Raw genomic sequence first — 17073 nt, forward strand, 5'->3', positions numbered from 1 at the left:
TTTCCGTAATCGTAAGACGTACTGTAACGCATCGTCTACACGGAGTAAGAAGTAAGAGTAGGAAATTGACCAATCACAGTCGAATGTGAAAAGAATAGTTGACTGCGATTGGAAATTTTTTACTTTTACTTCTTACTGACGACGCATAAGAAATAATTAGCTATAAATAATACCAATTCTTTTCGCTCGTATAACTTATAACAAATTAATAAATAGTACTTAATGTACGACCTGGATTTTACTATTTATTAATTTGAAATAATTAGCTAATCAAAGAATTGTCAAAAATGTTCAGCTCTAAATTGGCTAATTCTTACGATACATCTTACACACATTCCTACAATAAATCATTAATAATAAATCAGAAATCAGAAGCTAGAAATTGACTAATCATAGTCAATTATTCTTCTTACATTTGATTGTAATTGGTCAATTTTTAGCTTTCGATTTATTACTATAATAGTAATAAAAAACCGAAAAAAAATTTACTAGATTTTGATAAATATTTGTTTCAATAGTACTAACGAAATATTTACTAAATGTAAACACATATTTATTTGATTTAAACATAACTTTTTTTATTTTAAGTAAATACTTATTTACTGTAAGTACATATTTTAGTGCTATTGCAACAAATATTTATTAAAATTCAGCAAATTTTGTTTTTCAGTGTATAATAGATTTATTACTATAATAATGGCTTATTGTAGAATAGAGAGAACCATTATTTACGAAAAGTATAATATATGTGATGGGCAATCCATATAGGTGCCATAGATTTCAACCTACGGGAGATGGTCCACTTGACTTGCGAGTTAAACATCATCTTAAACATCATCTGGAATATTTCAACATTTTTCCCTTTTAATTAGAAAAGGGGGCACTTCGTCACGCGGATCGACTTTTGACGAAGACAACGCTCGGGAAAAGCCTTCGACGTCCTGGCATCCGATCGCGTGCAGACGGAATCCTGGGATCTCGTGTCAGAGCGCGTATGCACGAGTGTGTACGTGGCGATGACAGGGTGGCGTGACGGAGTGCTAATAATACGTATAATGGGTCGGCGACGTGGTGTGTGCGCGCGAATTCGTGCCGATAAACGCGCGCGTCCACACCGGCTGCAATCTCAGCATGTACACACTACACACGTGTCATCCTGAGCAACGAGGCACGAGTGCACGCACGTGTCCGTGCATTTGGAGACGTTAAATCTGCGAGCGTCGCGCGACGGGCTCTAATTGGAAACAAATTGGGTAAATTTGGTTTTAAGGTATTCAGAATACCTTATGTAAAACTGGACCTTTAATTAGTTCTTTCTCTCTAAATCTGAATCAGTGGACAGTCACTAATTTCCCAGTGGCATACTTGGCACTGATAACCAGTGAAGTTCAACTAAAAAGAGGAAGAATGTTTGAGTAATAAGTATTTACTCAAAATAAAAAAAGTTATGCTTCATCAAATCAAATAAATATGTGTTTACATTTAGTAAATATTTCGTTAATACTATTGAAACAAATATTTACTAAAATTTAGTAAATTTTTTTTAGTGTATTATAGTAATAGATCTATTATACTATTGTAGTAATAAATCGGAAGCTAAAAATTGACCAATCACAGTCAAATGTAAGAAGAATAAATGACTATGGTTGGTCAATTTCTAGCTTCCGATTTCTGATTTATTACTAATGACTTATTGTAGGAATGTGTGTAAGATGTATCGTGAGAATTAGCTATTCAGAGCTGAATTTTTGATAATGTTGTATAACTAAAATACTGATATTTGCACGTTAATTTTAATTTTCCAATACCATATTCATTGAATTTAAGCACTAAAACAAAGTTAGATCACATAATAAAGATTAGCTAGGTTAAGGATCTCACATTTAATTCTGATTATCAGTGACATACTTGGCACTGATATCAGTGATTATTCACTGATTCAGATTTAGAGAATTCGGTACTGAAAATTGCATGCTCCAAAATAAACTTCTCATGTAAAATGACATTAAGTTCTCAAGTAAAGCTGCATTAGAAATTAAATGCAAGACAAATATATTCCTTATACGTTTCTACAAATAGAATCTAATTTATAGAAAACGAACATTAAAAAAATATTGGTGTGGATTTAAAATCCACGGTGTTAAATTCAGATCATGTTGGTGTTAATATTAACATCAACACAGTAAGAATTATATAAACATTGCAGGGTATTAAATTAATTCGGATATTTTTTTAGAGTAAAAGTTGTTACACTTTCTTGTAATTTGAAAAGAAACACATTAATTTTGAATGTACCTTTTAACCCTTTGATTTTGTGTATGACCCAGTTTTCTTTTCCTAATGTTTTTCCAATGTTCCCTTTCTTTCATTCCTTATAACTTGTTTATTAATTAAGATACATACATCTATTTAGTACTATTTTGTCCCTCTGACGTTTTGGTTGAAAAAAAATTCTTTGCAATAAGTATGTTTATTTTTATGAATTATAAACAATCGAATTGAATTGGGTATGCCATACTCAAGTATGTTGTCCTATGGCACCGAAAGGTTAAATAAATAATTCCTTTCATTACGTTGTGCTTATTTACAATATTGAAATGTTTAAATTCTTACTTTATGTCTCATAAATTGCGAATTAATTCTAAGCGACGCGATGCGACGGATGGATGATAAGTTTCGAGAATTCCGCGATCGATCGATCAATGCCGAACATCGGATGGTCGATGGCATGTCTTCTGCGTCCTCCACGAAGACAGCTGGCGCGATTGTGGGTCGACGAGCATACCTCGTCACCGCCCGAGTTTGGAAATCGGTCACGGTTTAGTACTCTCACGTACACGATGATCCGCTCGAAATCGAGATAGACGGTACCTGCTTAATAGAGGTGAGAACGACGAGAAATGTCGCCCGTCAAAGCTTCCGCAACTTAAATTTTTCTTGTCATGTTTTCACACATCGTACAATATATGTAGAATATATAATTATGAGAAATATCGTCACACAAACCTAAACAGCCTCCCCAGTGTAAAGATCTCAAAGTTAATATAATAGATATTTCTAAATATATTTATTAATACAATAAATATTTCTATAAATATTCCTTCTATGTCTTGATTACAACATCGAATCTGTTAATCTGATGGTGATATTTTTTCTTAGACAAGATGAAGAGATTGATATTTTGAAATTGTATTATTTTTTGGAACAAAGATTTAAAATTGTGTACTAACTACCACGCTGGACTCTCATTCGCCCTGGTTTTTTTTGGGGGGATTTTTTGTTATTTCTAGATATTATATAATATTATATATAAAGTATAGATAATATATAATATATAGATATTAATATAACAAATATTTCTACGTGGAATTTAGAAAAATGTATTTTCACTTTGAATTCCTTACTTAAGAAGAAATACGTTAGCTTTGAGCACGCAATACACAATCTTTATGTTTCCAACATGAACCTTGCGTTGCCTTACGGAGATCCTTCAAAAAATCCTGCATTGATTCGTACAGAATATGCAGTCATATACATGTATGTTTCCTGTATGTTATTTTTGCATATAAATTACATCCGTATTGTTTAACGCGACTACGCCGATTTGTCCGTGTAGTTTTTCGAACTTTTATGATCGTGCAGAGATTTCGTGAGCACAACGGTGATCGATGTCGCCGCTGAAAGCGGAGCGGCAAAGGAGCGGCGCAGGATTCAAAGTGCCGAGATGAGGTGAGGCTGCACACTCCTCTGGTGTCGGGGAAAACGGTGGGAGGTACGGGAGGCCAAGCTATTTCTCAGCTTCAGCGGCAGAGCCTTTCTTCGCAGGAATATATCGACACGTCAGGAGCACACTGGCCCGTTTACAATATCGCGTATAGGAACGTGCGCGCGCCTACATTTCGGTCGTCTCGCACCTCATCGCGCGAGAAACATCGCTTCACAATGATTTTGCATCGATCGCGGCTCTAGATCGTCTTAAAAAATGAAATTATCAAAGAACTCTTGGCTCTTCGATTTCCTTTGGCATTTTTATAATAAGATAAATAACACGATATCATCACAATAGATAATTTTGAATAATATTATTAATAATCAGAAAAAGTATAATAAATTGCGAAAACCAATTCTCTAAAGTCTTTGAAGTGAAATCTCACTTTAAGTATTTATAGTCCGTATTTATAGTCGTGTTTCTGCTGAGAAACTCAGCTGAAACTAATCTTGAGTCATGGAACGGTTCAATAGACGAATCTTGAGAGTCGATTTGTAATTGCGATTCAAATGAGAAATTCAAATGAAGTTTATCTCGAGATATCTTTTACGATTCAATAGTCGAGTCTTGAAGCAAGATCTTGTAACCTCGAAATTTGTATCCTCTAATTCTTTGAGTCGAGAAAAGTTTCGTATCACATAAGTATAGCCCGGAGAGGAAAAATTATATAATATTTATATTAGAATGCATTGTAATCTACATATATATATGTATATAATATATTAATATTATATTATTTGATTTCTAATCAAGACATGACTATTGAATCGTCTGTGTTTCAGACTCTGAGTATCTCATCTGATACTCTTGAGATGAGATTTGAGAAACGACTATAAATACGGGTTTTAAGACTGAAAAATTGAATGAGTCTTGAAAAAGAGTGGTTCAATTGTCAATTTCTAAGAGTAAGATTTCATTCTTTGGAGTGAGATTCACTCTAAAAATTATAGAGAACAGAAATACATGTAATACACTATTAATATATTGAGGGATAAATAAGTAAAGAAACTGCTAATATAATGAAATATAAGGTAAGGCAAAAATTAAATAAAGCTGACGATTATTTATCAATTATAGAAATTTTTATTTAAAAGGTACTCCGGTTATTTGACTTAAACAATAACAATTAACATTCATATATTATTAAACTATAATTTTAAACAAAAATAAAATCCTTGTCGTTCGGAATTATCCATCGCCACGATTGGCAATGCTAAATCGAGTTTTGTTTTATTTAAAATTATAGTTTATATTAACAATATATATGTGTTAATTGATGTAGTTTAAAGTCAATATCCTTTAAATAAAGATTTTATGATTTATAAATAATGGGCTTTATTTGACTTTTTCCTAAGATATTCGCGCAATTCCCCAACTTTTCCATACATCAAAAACATGAAAAAAAAATGTAATAGTTTATCTTAAATGGTGTGTGCGTTTTATAATTATATATTACAATATAACATTAATTATAAATGTATATCTGCTATATCGAACCATCACTGGATGCGAAAAATAAGTGGTTATTTCATATTTATGGTTACTTCAATATACTGCAACAGTATCCTTTACGTTCATCTTAAGCAATTTCTTCACTGTCCCCTCTAATATTATATTGTCTATATTGTCTATTATTATTTCTAGAAATATTATATGAATATTAATATTCATTATTAAAAGAGACAAAGATATACGTCTGAAATTATTTATAGGATTGTAAAGATAAGCGCAATACTTAAAAAACAAAATATTTTATTTTATCATAAGTAAAGATTTTGAGGATAAACTGAGAACACAGAAGACCTTTACAAAAACGCCTGCTTTATGAAATCGTTTTTTAAAATATAAATTTCCACACGGAGAAAAATGGTTGAATAATTTTTACCTTACAAGATTAATAAAAATATTCTGGCTATTTTTATCAAATTTATAATTTTACTTGCCTAAAAGAAATAAAGGTATGTAAACAATACATTACAATTATAGTAAATCCAGTCAAGTGAATGATTTTACTTACAGTAAAATGAATCATATTATTCTCAAAATTATGAGCAACAAACGAGTAACTCTCAAACTTTATACACTTGTATTTTTTACAGTAAATTTTATCAGCGGTATAAAATACTCGACAAAGTAAATTCTATTGAGATGTATGGTAATTTATACATTTACTTTACGAAATGTAAAAGTATTATATCTTATAGTACGTGTCGTTATACGACGATCGCTCATTTATTAGAAAAGTAAAGTAAATTTTACATAAGTGAGAGAGCGTCTGTTCCTCTACGGATCTGCCAATTCCATAAAAAAATTTAGATTATTTATTCTAGCACATATTATATTTTATATTTTTTCTCATGCAAAAATGTCGTACAGCCTCGAACATTATCGACATTATCAGAGCTGCTGAATAATTTCAATCGCGTAATCTTCGCAGAATTTACATCGCGTGGGATGTTCCGGTTCTACAATCGACATAGGCACATACAATCGACCTGAGATAACTCCGCCAGGTGTCTTGCAAATTGTTTCTATTACCTATTACACGCAGTGAAATCATCGCCGATACCGGATATTGTAATCATCACGTCTAGAGAAAAAAGTGTCGCAGGTTAAGGCCGGTTGGAGGTTGCGTGGTGGATTCACCTCCTCCGCCACCGGCTGGCTGGCTGCCTGGCGTCATCCTTTCGATTCTCCGGACTCCGACGAGACCTCAGTTGGCCGCTGACTGCCGTCCGTGCGTCGCGCATGTTCGCGTTGCTCCGTCGCAGCTTCGGCATTTGCTCTACGACGTTGCACTTTCAGTATCAATTATCAATCCTTCAAGATTTTCGTTCGTTGCGCGATTTAAGCGTCCTCGAAATTTTTTACTTTCTTGTCTAGAATTCTTTTTTTTTTTATTTTTGCGCCTTTCAACCGTAATTCAACTTTGTTTTTATACTTATTGAAATTTCCCTTTTATCTCCTGGTGTTTCTTCCCGAAATTTTCTTCTCCTCCTAGTGCGAAGACACGCCGGATTGTTTTTTTTTCCCTTATATTTGCGAATCGAGTCCGTGGAATATAACGGGCGAGACGCACGTTTATCTCTCGACCGATACCGAAAATCGAAGAAGAGTGCATTTCTGCATGATGAAGCGCAACGTCGACATTCGCTCGCGAGAGCACCCACGGCGCTCGTGAAAGCCCGCGATCGCGAAACTGTGACTGATCGACAGCTCGCCGCCTTCTCTGGATTTTTTTTTTTGCGGTTTAATCTGGCACGCTGCGTGAACATCGATCAGGCAGGAGGTGAGAATTCGTTACAGGTTACAGTTATATACCACTCGAATTTTCTCGGGAAATTTTTTAACACTTGCGGCGCGAAACTCTCATAGAAAAAAAATTTATTCGATGTATGACTCCCCTTCGCAGATTTTGAAGGCGTTATTTTTTAACTTAAATAAAAAAAAATTAAATTTATTTCTATACATTTCTTACAAGAAATTCATGTTGATTATTATGTCCTGATAATCGTAAACAATTTTATTACCTTAATATTTCTTTATAAAAGGAAAATTTGGTTTATTAAAAATTACATAATAAAAATTGTATAATTAATAAATAATTATACGATAAGTAATTTTATAGATAAAAGAAAAATCTATATTTGTAAAATATTAGTATTATATTTATAAAATAAATTACATACTCGCACATATACTTTCAATCTTACGCGATATTTAAAAATAGCTATGTGCAATTGTGAACATTTGTAATGACAGTATTTTTATACGAGAAATAGCCTGATTGTGTGGAGCATCTGAAGAATAATGTGTAAGTCTGCGGAACATGTGTGTTTGAGCATTAAAATAAATTCAAAAGGCATATAATCGCACGTGGCCATATGTCTGCAAAGTTCGCGTTACAAAGCTATGGGCCTCGTAATATTGGGAACATGATAACTAGGAAATCGCGTGCTGCACAAAGCTGCTGTCATTTTGTCGGTAACATTACGATTATACCATAATTTTTACCAAAAGAACTTCACGTGCATGGCTCTTGTATCGATTCCTATTAATGAGAAATACCATGTTTTGACCTTTCCAACGATTCGACCATTCGACATGTGAAACTATGGCGCGAAAAGAATGGCATCTTTATAATACAAAATACATTTCAGAAAATCATGAAATATATTAATTTTTGTATATTTGGACATGGTATATAAATTTTTAATGGCATATAAATACATAATTTTAGAACTAAAAATTGTCAAAGTTTGTTGCCCTGAATTTACGGCACATGTATGTATATTTATTATGTACAAAAAAAACGATTTTCTTAAAAATTAACACAATGTCATGGCTTTAATTAAATTAACCTTGAATTAATATAATTAACATAAAAAACAATTTTATTGAAGTATCTAAAAATTTAGGCACACAGAAAATAATTTTAATGGATTATTAAAATGATTACGTAATCTCAAATTAGAAATCTCTAATTAGAAATCTCAAGTATAATGCAATGCTGCAAAGAAGTTTTGATATTCTAGCAATCAGTTTACAATTATGTAGGACGCTTAAATTGGTTGCTAGAATAATCAAAATTCCTTTACAGCATTATAATAATTATTTTGATGGCTCAACAAAATATTATTTTCACATTTGCATCTAGCTGAATTTTTATATGTTTCAGCAAGACATTTATCCCTTCTTTACATGTAGCTATTTGTAAATTATTGTTTACTCTAAGAAGAAATTTAACAGTTTAATAATAACAGTTTAATAATTTTGAAGAAAATTTTTCCAAGTACCATTATTTAATACAAAAAATACTACTTTTATCGAACAAAATCGAACGAACCTTAAAAACTAATCGCTCGTAATATCCACCAGCCATCGCGAATATATATTTCCGAGAGAACTTATCGTGCCAAACATCGGAGAATCAAGCTATCGAAGCGCAAAGAGTACGTATGTAATGCCGTAGACGAGAGGGGTGGATGAATCGCCGTGAGGCAAAGACTACCGGAGGGAACTTGGAGTTTTCTTCGACGAGAGCACGGAGATAAGGACCGAACAGCGCGACGAAAACCCTTGTCAGGTGCACCCTTTCGCACGGTGTTTGCCAATAATCGGTTCCCCGGCGGCGTATAGCGCACGTCACGATTAACCGTGGCGGAAGCGCGCTACGAATTCGTATCCGCCGCGCGCTTCCGCAATGTTCGCGCGAACCGCGCTTGTCGATCTTTCTCATCTCGCTCTCTCATCTCCCACGTACGTCCCTCAGCATGCATTGCCATTTCCTCGGCATACGCCACTTATAACGTATAAATCGCGTAGCTCTTGTTTCGTCCTAGCAACTTACACTTCCGATAATCACATTAAACTACAATGCGTCGATTCGGTAGTAAATACGTTGGAACGAAACGTATTTTGCCAAAGAAATGATACAAATGTCGTTATACACGGAAAGAACAGTTTTGCTGAAGAAAAATTAAAAAAAAGATAATTTAGTGAGATTTGAAAATAATTTAAAAAATTAAAAATTTAGCTGGATACAGATTTTGTAAATAATTTTGTTTTTTTTTTTTTTCGAATCATCAAAATAAATATATATGGAAAACTCAAGATGATTGTTAGAATTTCTCATCATGCTTGAGCGTCACATAATTATTTTGATAATCCAAAATATTTTCAGTCCTGCATTTAGCTAAATTTTTAGACTCTTCAACAAAACCGTTCTCTCCGTGTAATAATTATGATATGATTATAATATAATATAATACAACTGTAACATTATCTGACAATGACAATGGTTGATATTACAATAATTGAATCAGATTTTTATTTTATATTTATGATAATATAGGTATAAAGATTGTATAATAAATCATAAAGAATTAAATTTGAGAAGCCTAAACTATTGTATTATATTTAGCCTAATTATAAAAATCAATATATAATTCAATCTGTCACGTTTAACAAAAATACATCAAATCAAGCTAAAATCAAAATTCACACTGTAAAGTCAAATAAGTGTCTTTACATATATATATGATTTAATTCAAAAATCATTATAATATAATATATGCTTACAAATATTGACTTTACACATTAAAACGTGTTATTTTTACACGGAAAATTAAAGCACACATACATAAAGTCACTTATTAGTAATAAATGACTTTATATATATATAATAAATTATGACACGTATTTGGATTTGGAGTGCATTCGGATATTCCGAAATCTCACTACGATAAATCATTAACGTAGACACCGAAAGGAAAGGATCATGCTTTCAGGGCGACAAGACCTCGTTAAACGGGGACACCATTTACGAAGTGCACCGTTGATGGAAGTATCTTGTATTCGAGACTCGCGTATGTACACGCGTGCGGCAAGAAACGCGTACACGCGTGCACGTATGCTCGTCGGTGCGGCGTGTTATACCGAAGTATTATATCGATTAACTGTTGGCAACAGAAGAGAGGCGGAGGAAAGCTTGTCAGGGGCTGCGGCGTGGCTTTGGCTTTCCTATATTATTAATCTTTCTCTTTCTGCCTCCCTTCCACTTCCTCGCATTCCCGTTTTCTCTCTCTCTCTCTCTCTCTCTCTCTCGCTTGCTCTCTGTCTCTCGCTCACTCATGGCCCACCCTGGTGGTTGCCTTCCGCTTTTGCTCGTCGTCTCACCCCTCACCCACCTCATCCCCAGTGAGCTCTGTCTGCCGCTGCTGCTCCGCTCGACCTGCCATATACGCGTCCGTCGAGTCAGTCAGGTGTTGCGGGCAGCTTCCGCGCTTCAAAGAGAATCAAGAGTTACGACCGCGGAGAGAGACTCGACCTCCGCTTGCTCTCTTGGTCTCTCATCGGTACCTTCCGGTGATACCTCTCTAGCTGCGTTGCGTTGCGTACCTCGCATCACAGCGGTACCATCCGTGAGTTGCCTTTTCCGGGTAGCATGTAATTAGCGAGCGTTAACGATGGCACGTAAGTTCCGCGAACCGATGGACATTTGCATTGAGTAGCCTCAAGAGTGTTCTGAGAATAATAGTAAAATTTGTTACGTGTCCTAAGGCATTGTACCAAAATAATTGTAGAGAAGAATTACGCACATTTAATTATATTTTACATAGTAATTACATCAAAAAGGTATACTCGCAGTGAACATATATTAAGAGAAAAAAGTTGTTAGAAAAAGCGGAGATTCTAAATTAAGAATTTTAGTAGAAAATAAAAGTAAGATCGAGATCTTCAATGTTTTAGGAGATGTAAGTTAAATTAAATGATGAATGAAATGAGAGATGATCCGTCACTTTTTTAAGCCCATAATGTCATATTTCTCTGTTTCTTTACTTCTTTCTTTGGAAGAAATTGACCGTGTTGAAATTGCTAGCAATATTATATATATATCGAATTGAAAATTCCAGCTAGAAATTTTATCGATAATCCGCAGATGATTGAATAGCACGTGTCGTCGAGGTCGGTTGCAGGATGCGCAACGGCGAAATAGATTCATACCTCACTTGCCTATATAGAAATGCCGGCAATTGTATCGGTACACTGTTGCTACCTATTCGTTGCACCTAAACGTTCAACAACCCCCGCATAGTTAACCATGTGTCCGACAATTTTCGCTGACACTGACGAACCGGCCGTACCATCGGCACACCTGCGAACGCCATTCGATATTTCTATGGATATATTATGTGTCGATCGATCGTTTGTTGCGTCAGTCACCTACATACAGCTTAGAACAAGAGAGCCGCGATGTGATAAAATTTTGAACATTAAATATAAAATGTATTTTTTAATTAAAAATTTAAATTTTAAAGATTTGAAAAACAAAGGGATCTAACTGGTTATTTTATACTTTAGGACATTCTAGATATGATTCTGTGAATTATGCAATATATTTAGATTGATTTAAAAATATAATCGATATATTAAATAAATGTAAAATATAAAACATTGATATTAAGAATGGATCGTTCTGTTTAAATTATAAATTTTTTAAATTAAAGATAGATTAGAAATCAAGAATAAAATATTTGCATTATTATTATTATTATTATTATTATTATGTATATTAAATACAAATAAAATTAGCACTCAAAGCCGCGAAATCATATTTATGATAATTCTCTGACATGGCTGTGACGGTTACGAAACCGAAATTGCCAAAATTTGGGCTTAATTATCAGCGAGAAATGACGTGCAATTATATATACCCTGCAATTTGTTGACTGTTATTACCTAATATTGAATAAAATGGTCCAATGAACTAAATCATTATTTTGTCCTGAAAAAGAAAAAAATACTCGCGTATTTCTTCTATTTTGAATAATACATTAACTAAAAGTCAACTTTGATTTTATTTAAACCCTCAAGTTTTTCAAAACAAAATTAAAAAAAGAAGCAATATAAGATGTAGTCCGTCACAAAAATGTATAATTACTTTGTTAAATCAAAGGAATATGTTTAGATCTATCTTGATCTTCATTAGTTATTTTAAATTATAAAACTAAGAAATTATAATAGAAATTTCTCGACATAACGAAAGAGAGTGCGAATAAAACGAAATAATAAGATAATAATAATGTCGAATGCTTAAATATATAATAAGGAAAACGAAGAATGGACACAATATCAGTAAGTTACGTCGATTTTTAAAGCGATTAACAAACGAATATCTAATTACAAACTTATGTGTAGTTTGCGACTTTTGTTTTTATACTAATACTGCATGTTCCGAACCAACATCAGTCATGGGATCGCCTTAGCCACGTGACGGACTATTTAAAAGATAAAATTGTGTAGAAACGTAGGGTGACGAATGTTGATGGACCAGCGAGGTGATTAATTATCCGCGCACGCGATGACGTCCTCGATTATCCTCTCGTTAGTCCCGTGGAAAAAGTTCGTTCATTTAACGCATTTGTGTCCCGCTAACCCGATACACCCGGTAAATGGGACAAATCGCTTCGTTAATTGAAAGCGCAGATTTTTTTATCGTCGGGATTAGGTGCAGTTCGGATTTCAGCAGTTCGGGCTTCGGGAAAAGTTACCGATATTTTTGATCACAGAGAATATTATCGCTCGCACGATAGCTGGGAACGCGCGCGTGTGTGTGTGTGTGTGTGTAGCGGGCGAAATAAAAGAGTTAATTGCAAATATCGGAACGATATTCGGTCCCGCGAAATTCGTTTTCGTTTTAGCATTTCATAATTTTCCTGGCGCACCGTGGCCGTTCCGGTTTAACGCCAAGTGTGTATACAACGTGAGCGGGACGTCAAAAGCGGGTATAACTGCGACGTACCTGCGCATGACATCTTTGTAATGAAACCAAGCAGAACCTTCGCGAGGTAAAGCTTCGATACCATTAACGATGTAACGGTTGCACGTCGACTCCAAAGAGTGAAGTATTTACTGTTTTGCTCGTTTTGCTTTCTCTCTCTCTCTCTCTCTCTCTTTCTCTTGTTCGCTAGCTTTCTTTGTTCTCTTTTCGTGTGTTGGGAATTTCATAATTCGTAAAGTCGATCAAACAAAAATAGGAATTGAAGATCGCAAGTTGTAACGTTGAACGGTGCGAGTGATTTGTTTTGATTCTTATTAAAAATTAATCGTTACATATCGAACCAGCACGTATAAACATATTTATCATGCAAGTGTGCGAACCGATGCGAACGAAATAAAAAAATTGGTAGAATCGAAGCACAAATGGATTACACGCGAGAGATTACTATATTTGAATTACAAGAAAAGAGTACATATGTACACTTTTTTTTAAACAAATATGATAATTCGGAGGCGAAAGGAAGGAGTATATTTTTTATGCGATAAATGTAGGTATTTAATAAAATAAAATTTCTACTCAATATAATTTTATTGACAATTCTTATCAATATAATTTTACAAAATTTTAATTATGTCCAAAAGTTTTATGATTTCAAAAGAAAAATATTTATATCTTAACTTTTAATGCATTCAATGATTTTCTAGTTCTTTATTACACACGATGGCTTATTCATGTCCCCGGTTAATTTTTATCACTTTAACGAATATACAAAAATTATTAAGTGATTTTTTACATGTACTTTAACAACTTTAGAAAGAACTTATAAGGCTGTGCATTAAAAAAACTGCACATAAAAAATGTCACCTTTTTACGAAAAGGAATATGCAGGACATGAATGACCAATCGTGTGTAAGGGTTAAAAGAGTACCGGTAACTCTATCAATCATCCTAAGGATACCACCCTTCGACAGTCAATGATCTCATCAGGGATGTCTTATGCGGACGGTTCTACTGAACGCGTTAATTGGCGACGGCTGCTGGTTCGTCGCGTTCCAAGATCAGGTCGACAGCTCCGCGATGACAACGACAGCGAGAGAATGAGAGATCGGAGAAGAGAAAGAGAGACGGAAAGTGAGAGCGAGAGAGAGAAAGAGAGAAGCGAACGAACGCATCGTCAAGAGGTCGACGACGACAGCGCGAGAGCGCGGGACGTGGAGCGGCGCGGCGCGTCGCGTCGCGTCGCGTCGCGTCGCGTCGCGTCGCGTCGCAGCGCGGCTCTGTGCGTGACATTTTTGTAATGAAACCATGCTAAACGCACGTCGCGCGCGCTCTCGGCAGTCAGTACGGTAGACATCTGGCCTGCCTCTCGCCTGGCCGTTCTAATATTGGAAATTTCAGAATACGTCTCCACCCGCCGCCGCGACCGCCTCCTCTTCGGGGGCACCGTACCATGTGCGGGACATATGTATAAACATAAGCCCACGAGACGCCGAAGTCGTCTCCGCCGAAAACGTGGTCGCGATCGATCCACGATTATTCGCCTGTGCCTTCAGATTTCCTCCCCTTTCGTTTCCCTTCTTTCTCTTTCACGCGGATACTTGGTGGAACGTTCCAGAGAAAACGTTCTCACTACGTCACGTTACGTACTCTGTAAAATCTTGAAAGTAGACATTTTTTTCTAACTCTAAAGAGTGAAATCTTATTCCTAAAAATTGATAATTGAGTCACTCTTTTCCAACATTGACTCATTGTCATTTTTTGTCGCTCTTTAGATTCCGCTCCAAAGATTTTAGAGAGCATAATGGTCTGGTTTTGAGAAAGGAACGCCTTACTGCGGGTTAATTTATACTTTTTTATTATATTAATAACAGTTTACATTTTGTGTTATATTAATTTGCATTTTATATTGTGTTCATTTACACTTTGTATTACATTAACTTACATTTTGTATCATGTTAATTTATATTTTGTATCACATCAACTCTATTGTGAATTGTTTTTATGCTTGCAACAAAGAGAGTTTCCACGTTGCTGAGTAATAATATTATACAATGATTAAAATTAATAACGAAATTTTTATAGAAGAATAAAATAAAATAAAGGAATTATAATAAATTATCTTAATAAATAATTTTCTTTCCTTTGTAATTCTTTTTCTCACTTAGAGTGAGATAAATCTATATATCTATTTATCTATCTGTCTATTTATCTTTCTCCCGTTCTCTTTCATCCATGCCGCTTTTTCCCATCGGCCGCGCTGGCCTGTCCGGTACTTTTTTCTCCTTTCTTGCGCCGCCATTGAAAGTGGAGCGAATTTAGCGAAACGTTTGATAGAGTCGTCGTCATCCCCGGTGGGTCTTTCACTTTATTTCGAAATTCACAAATGGCACAGTTGGAGAACCGAGGGAAATATCGGGGAGGAGGGCTGTTTGTTCTTGCTTATTACCCGCGCGATCGTTGGCAATTATAATAATATAATAATAATCAATTAAATACTGCCCACAGTCGTTGTAATATTATTCGCGACAATAAATGCCGTTTATAATTACATCGGTTGCAAGTATAATTAATAAAATTAATTCGGTACGCCGACGTTATTAAACGCAGTTTATCGCGGATGCCCGCCCCACTCTTGGTTCTTCTATAAAGAGACCGAGAATTGATCGTCGGCATCCCGGCGGGAACAAAGAATGAAAAAAGAAGTTGGGGGGAGGGGTGGGGGTGGGGGGGGGGGGCTCTAATGTCCAAGCGGAATCCGGCGTTAGCGCGGTAATGCAATTCGCGAGTAACGCGAGTGACGGCGAAGCTTTTACATCCGCGCCGCGCGTAACCGCAGCTGCGCGCAATTACGAGCGGCAGAGCCGCGGATTTTCTGCCGCGGCACGTATATCACCTCGCAACGGCACCGCTCTTGTTTGCTTAACTAAGCGTCTTAACGAATTTCCGGAGACGCGCGTCTCCGGCAAAGTCGGGAGCCAAAGCTCACCTTAACGACACGGCGCCGGCGGGCGGGGGGGAGGGGAACGGAACCCGGGAAGGAGGGACACCTCTCGGTGACGATCGATCGCAGGTGACATCCAAGTTAATTGCGTTCTCCTGACGTTTGCGCGTCTTGCACAATGTCGCAGATATAGTTATCTACGAAAACACTTGCGGGGCACTCTGGACGCACGACAATTGATCCTCCCCTCCCCCCCCTCCTCTTTCCTTCTCTCCTCGGCATCACCTCGACCTTATTTCATGCTAAATTGCGAAATCAGGAATCCGAGCGTCGAAAGATGCAATCATTTCTTTATCCTTTAAGTTTAAGTAGAAGCTCAGAGGACCCCAAAGAAATTAATTTTTAATAATAATTTTTAATAATATTATTCATATATTACGATTAAATTTACATTATTTATAATCTTATTTATTTACTGTGAGAAGAGTATAAAAATAATGAATTTTAAGATTTTTGAACAACACTTTTCATTTTCCTTTCTTAGTACAAGATTTTTAAGATAATTTAATATAACACGCGTTAAAATTGCGTGATCATCTACCTACTTAGATCCAATTTTTCATTATCTGATTAAATTTAATTTGATGTTTCGTCCCATGACGTCATCATAGATGAAGTCTATTAGATGAAACATCAAGTTAAGCCTAACCAGAAAATGAAAAAACGGACTTTAAAGATTAAAAACTTAATGTTAACTTATTGCTTTATAAATTATATGCGCATATATCAACATACTGCAATGTTATCTCACAATAACAAATTTTTAATTATACTTCGCATTTAACCAAAGTTTTGTGTAACAGACAGCTGCATGACGGTTATAAACAAAAGAAAAATAAATATTCTTTTACACAAACGAATGGCGAAAATCAAATTATTTCAACCGTTAAGCCAGGCAATTAAGCGAGATGCTGCTGTTAGAGGAATGTTTTATGCTGTAAAGTGCAGTTTTGAATGAATCCTGCAACCGAATTACTCACGCGATCCTTTAAGATATTACATTAATTTTTTTTTTCACAA

The 17073-nt window shown here is 35.2% G+C and overlaps 1 protein-coding gene across 1 annotated transcript in view; it reads left to right on the forward strand.

Moving 5' to 3' along the window:
* Positions 1 to 3329: 3329 nt before the first annotated feature.
* Positions 3330 to 17073, forward strand: part of nvy (CBFA2/RUNX1 partner transcriptional co-repressor nervy) — a 50688-nt gene continuing 36944 nt past the window's right edge. Inside the window, exon 1 of the mRNA XM_011053741.2 lies at positions 3330 to 7058. The gene's annotated coding sequence lies outside the window, so the exon portion shown is untranslated. The remainder of the gene's footprint in view (positions 7059 to 17073) is intronic.

This window comes from Acromyrmex echinatior, chromosome 14 (genome assembly GCF_024713525.1).
Source record: "Acromyrmex echinatior isolate Ae372 chromosome 14, ASM2471352v2, whole genome shotgun sequence".
Classification (NCBI taxonomy): domain Eukaryota; kingdom Metazoa; phylum Arthropoda; class Insecta; order Hymenoptera; family Formicidae; genus Acromyrmex; species Acromyrmex echinatior.